The sequence below is a fragment of the Phyllostomus discolor genome, unplaced genomic scaffold (assembly GCF_004126475.2).
Source record: "Phyllostomus discolor isolate MPI-MPIP mPhyDis1 unplaced genomic scaffold, mPhyDis1.pri.v3 mPhyDis1_scaffold_24, whole genome shotgun sequence".
In the NCBI taxonomy this organism is placed as follows: domain Eukaryota; kingdom Metazoa; phylum Chordata; class Mammalia; order Chiroptera; family Phyllostomidae; genus Phyllostomus; species Phyllostomus discolor.
Window position 1 is genome coordinate 14,616 of NW_023397510.1, and position 6,148 is coordinate 20,763.

A 6,148-nucleotide genomic window follows, 5' to 3' on the forward strand; every position below is an offset into this window, starting at 1 on the left:
CTGGTTTTGAAATTAGTATAACGCTGGCCTTGTAAAATGAGCTTGGACCCTCCTCTTTAATTTTTTGGATTCGTTTGAGAAGGAGAGGTGTTAGTTCTTCTCCAAATGGTAAAATTCAGCTGTAAAGCTATCCAGCCCAGGGCTTTTGTCTGTTGGGAGTTTTTTGATGACCACTTCAATTTTACCTGGTGTAATCTGTCAATTTGACTAGGTGTAATCTGTAAGATTCTCTTATTCTTCTTGACTTAGTTTTGTAAGATTGTATGTTTCTAGGAATTTCTCCAATTCATCCAGGTTGCCCAATTTGTTGGCATATAGTTAGTTGTTCATATTTTCTTACAATCTTTTGTATTTTTCTGGTGTCAGTATTCATTTCTGATTTTATTTGGGTCTCCTCTCTTTTTTTCTTGATGTGTCTGTCTAAACACTTGTTAATCTTGTTTATCTTTTCAAAAACCAGTGTTGGGTTAAACATTATTTATATCATATTTTAGACTTTATATACTTCTTCTCTGATCTTTATTATTTCCTTCCTTCTACTCACTTTGGGCTTTGTTATTCTTTTTCAAGTTCCTCTAAGTGTAAAGTTAGACTGCTTTTCTTGAGTTTTTTCTTATCTTGAGATAGGCCTGTAATACTATGATTTCCATCTTAGGAATGCTTTCCCTGTGTCCCACAGATTTTGGGTGGTTGTGATCTAATTTTTATCTGTTTCAAGGCATCTTTTGATTTCTTCCCTGATTTCACTGTTGACCCATTCACTGTTTAATCTCATGTTATTTAGATTACATGTCTTTGTATATTTTTCAGTTTTTTTCTTATGATTGATTTCTAGTTTCACAGCATTGTGGTCAGAGAAGATGTTTGATATGATTTCAATCTTCTTAAATTTATTGAGACTTATTTTGTGTCCAAATATGTGGTTTATCCTAGAAAATGTTCCATGTGCACTTGAAAAGTATGTACAAGGTTTATCTAGAAAAAGTTGAGCCATTGTTAATATAACGAGAAATCTTTACACAAAACTGGTATCACCTGGCTGTGCACTGGAATGAGCATGCATGAACAATGATGATTTCACTGTATCAGTCAGTGGGGGCAGTAGACACTGTTGAGTGAGCACGTGTACTGTGTGACTTTTGCATTCAAAATAACTGAGTTATTTTGTATCAATGAACCTGCAATGAACCTGCATCAAATTTTGTGTGAAGCTTGAACATCTCTCTCTGTAAACTATTTGGATGATACAGAAGGCCATAGCTATGGGCAACTGTGGGTTGTCATCTTCGTCACCACAATGCACCCACTCGTGCATCAAGTCTCATGCAAAGTCTTTTGGTGAAACATCCAATCACCCAGTGACTCAGCCTCCCTATAGCCCAGATTTTGTGCCCTGCACCTTCTGGCTTTTCCCAGAGAGATTTCAGACCATTGATGAGATTCAGGAAAATACAATGGGGTAGCTGATAGAGATTGGAGAGGTTGTGAGATCCCAAGGTACCTACTTTGAAGGGGACTGAGCCATCATTGTCCTATGTACAATGTTTCTTGTATCTTCTTCAATAAATGTCTATTTTTCATATTTCATGGATGGATACTTATGGGTAGACCTTGTATATTTTGCTGCTTTTGGGTGAAATGCTGTGAAGACATTAATTAAATCCATTTGATCTACTGTGTTAAGGATGCTGTCTCCTTGATTTTCTGTCTGGAAGATCTGCCCACTAAAGTCAATGGAGTGTTAAAATCCCCAACTATGACTGTATTTCTGTCAATCTCTCCCTTATGTCAAGAATTGCTTTACATATTTAGGTGCTCCTATATTGAGTGCATGAATTTTACTAACATTATATTCTCTTGCTGGATTGTGCCCTTTATTGTTATCTTGTGTCCTTTTGGTTTCTTACTATAACCTTGGTTTTAAAGTCTACTTTATCAGATATGAGTATTGTGACACCAAGTTTTTATTACACTTTTATAAACTCTACTACAGATTTATTCTTTTAGATTTAAACAGTTAATTATATTTTAATGTGACTTAAAATTAACAGCATTTGTTTTATATGTATCCACATGTTTACTATTTCTGATATTCTTCACTCAGATTTCAATTAAAACCATTTTCTTCTGCCTGACAGCCTTTCTTTACATGTTTTTTGGTGATGAATATTTTCAGCTCTTTTACATCTGAAAGTCTTTTTTTAAACCTTTATTTTTTTCAATTTATTTTATTTCCCCTTCCTTTATGTCTTACTACTCTGAGAGATGTTGCTTCATTGGCTTCTCGCTTGAATACCATGAGAAATATGCTGTTATTCTTATCTTTCTTTAAAATGTATACCATCTCCTGAGTCTACTCTCAAGGTTTTCTTTTTATCACTGGTTTATTGGGTTTTATTGTAATTTTTACATTTAAAAACCCACTTGAGCCCTAGCTGGTGTGGCTCAGTGGATTGAGAGCCAGCCTGCAAACCAAAGGGTCCCCAGGTTAGATTCCCAGTCAGGGCCCATGCCTGGGTTGCAGGCCAGGTCCACTAGTAGGATGGGTGCAAGAGGCAACCACACATTAATGTTTTCTTACCTATCTTTCTCCCTCCCTTCCCCTACCTCTCTAAAAGTGAATAAATAAAATCTTTAAAAAACCCCACTTCATTGAGGTATGATCAGCTATAGAAAGCTGTACATATTTAATGCATATAACTTGATAAATTTAGAGATTAAGTATACACCTATGAAGTCATCACTACAATATATTGCATAAACATATGCACCCTCAACAAATTATCAGTAAACCAAATTCAACAACACCTTAAAAGGATTATACACCATGATCAGCTGAGATTTATTTCAGGGATGCAAGGATGGTTCAACACCAGCAAATCAACCAGTGTAATACACTACATTAACAAAATGAAAGATAAAACCACATGATCATCTCGATAGATGCAGAAAAGGCACCTGGCAAAATTTCAACATCACTAATCATTAGGGAAATACAAATCAACACTACGATGAGATGCCACTTGACACCCATTAAGATTATTATTATTTTTTTAAAATAGGAAACAACACATGGCAATGAAGAAGTTATAATTCTTGCACACTAGCAGGAATGCAAAATGGTACAGCCACCATGGAAAACATTATTAAAGGTGAAAGTAACCCATGTGTCCATTGACAGATGAATGAATAAACAAAATATTGGCATATGTATATATAAAATGAAATATATTATTTAGCCTTATAAATTGCCATACATGCCAAAACATGGATAAACCTTGAAGATATGCTAAGTGAAAAAAGCCCAACCTAAAAGGGAAAAGGTTGTATGTTGCCACTTATATAAAATGCCTAGAAAAGTAAAATGCATAGAGACAGAAATTAGAACGATTACCAGGAGCTGAGGGACTGGGGAATGGGTAGTTACTTTTTACTGGGTACAAAGTTTCAGTGAAGAAAAGGTGGTGGAGATGGAGAGTGGTGACAGCTGCACAATAATGTGAGTACTTAAAATCACGAAACTGTACACTTAAAAATAATTCAAATGATAAATTTCTTGTTATGCATATTTTACCACAATACAATAAAAGGGATTAAGAAAAATATACCATGAAAACACTAATCAAGAGTAATTGGAGTAGCTATTTAAATGTAAAAGCTGATTTCAGAACAGAAAAATTATCAGGAATAAAGAGTGCTAAAATTACATAATGGTACAGAGGTCAATTCACCAAGAAGAAATAACAATCATTAATGCACAGGCACCTAGCAACAGTGTCAAAAACTAACAGAATGGCAAGGAGAAATAGACAAATACACTATTACACGTAGCTGGAGATTTTAACACCCCTATATTAGTAAGTGACAAGTCCAGCAGGCAGAAAATCAGTAAGGGGATAGTCGAACTGAACAGCATGATAAATCAACTGGATCTAACTGACATTTCTAAAACACTTCATGTAGCAACAGCAGAATACAGACTTTTATCAAGTTCACATAGAACATTCTCCAACAAATCCCAAATTTTAAGCTATAAAACACAACTTAATAAATTTAAAATAATAGAAATCATACAAAGTATGCTCTCAGACCACAAAGAATTTAAACTAGAGGTCAACAGCAGAAGCATAGTTGGAAAATCTCAAAATATTTGGAGATTAAATAACACACATCTAAATACCACATGGGTCAATCAAGAAGTCACAAGACATATTTAACATATTTTAAACTAAATTAAAATGAAAACACAACTTGTGGAAAATGGTGGCATGAGGCAAAAGCAGTGCTTTGAGGGAAATTTACAGCATTAAAATGTATATATTAGAAAATAAGGAAGCTCTAAAAGCTTCCACCTTAGACAACTAGAGAAAGACAATATAAACTTAAAGCAAGAGATGAAAGGAAATAGAAAAATTGGAGCAGAAATAAGTAAAACTGAAAACAAAAAGTTAATAGACAAAATTAATGAAACCACCTTCTCACTGTACTTTCACATGGCCTTTTCTCAGTGTGTGCATGTGGAAAGAGAGTCTGAGATCTTTGGTGTCTTTTCTTATAAGAACAGTGATCCTGTTGGATAGGGTTCCATCTTTATGTTCTCATTTAACCTTAGTTATGTTTTTAAAAGCCTCATCTCCACATACAGCCACACTAGGGGTTAGGGCTTCAATATATAAAGTTTGGATGAATACAACATCACTCCATAACAATACATATACATAGAAAATCTTTGTCTCTTTATTTGTTCACATTATTGGGAGTCTTACTTTATTTAACTTCTGTAATTCACTAATGTGGCACTTAGTCACTCTACAACAGTCCTTATATAAAAAACCTCATTTGACTTCTTAATCAACTTTTTTTACATTGTTATGGTACTGTGAACAACATTGCCATGAACCCTCATACTTATGCCCCCAACTGGATATGTGCAAAACTTTTTAGGATATAGAACTTGAGAGGGACTGAACAGTCCAAGACAATGAAGATTTTTCTATTGTAAAACATAATGCCATACCGTTTCCCTGTTAGAAGAAATAAAATGTCTTAAAAAGTACGCACGACTGTCAACAAAGAGCAGCTTCTGACGTAATTTTTCTATTCTATTGCCATATTTTGCTGCTTATAATGTGCTCCTGTGTATAATGTGCACCCATGTTTTGGGCCCAAACTTTCAGGAAAAAAATCTTTCATAGGAAAATATGCAGGTTAATGGTATCATTATAATTGCCTGATTTTAACACAAAGCAGAACAAATTAATAACATGAATATTCACAGAACTTCACCTCAAATAACAAGCACATGATATTTATCTTCTAGGTGGCTTTGAAGAAATGGAGTTGGAGATGAAATACATTTGGAATCAATTTTGCAAGAGGTTCAGTGGAAAACAGCTCTTGAATGGTAATTCTAAGGCATCGTGAGAAAACTGCACCAGAGAATGCTGACACCACAGCTTTTGAGCAGACCAGGATTTACAGAAACTGCAGTCCACTTCCTAGGCTCCCACTGTGATGAGGGGATATAATGGTCCTCATTCTTTTGTTCGGTGAGTGTAAGTATTAGCATGTTTTTGCTATTCTTGAAATAGCATAGGGCTCAGAAACAAGAGATTTTCATTAACACACTCAACTTCCAATTTGGTTTGTTACAAACTCAGAATTACATTTTCCCTAATGTCAACCAAGAAGGAAAAGGCTTTTTGGAATCACCAAGTTCCTAGTTGCTGCTTTGAGGTTATTATCATTAACTCTCCAAGGATGAATTCTCCTATTGCCTGCTATCAACAAACAGTTCTTCCCTCAAGGGAACCAAAGGCCAAGAAGCAATTATTTCATTTGTCTCTAATTTGGAGGTGGGGGTGTGGAGTTGGTCCCTCACCCTCACCTGGATTTTTTCTCTATGATTTGTAAAGTTAGAACTCACATCCAATGCTCAGAGTTGTAAACAAGTGTGTCTATGTATCTATGTCATTTGGTTTTCAACTGATAATTCTCCCTGTTGTGATGCATCTTTGAGACCCTTAGAGACTCCACCTGCTTCATTATATTCTGTGTCTTCTTAAGGAAGGACCTAACCTTCCCAAGCTTTGTAGCTGAAGGCATACATGCTCATCACCTAAGAGGCAATGAAAGGTCAGGAGTGGAA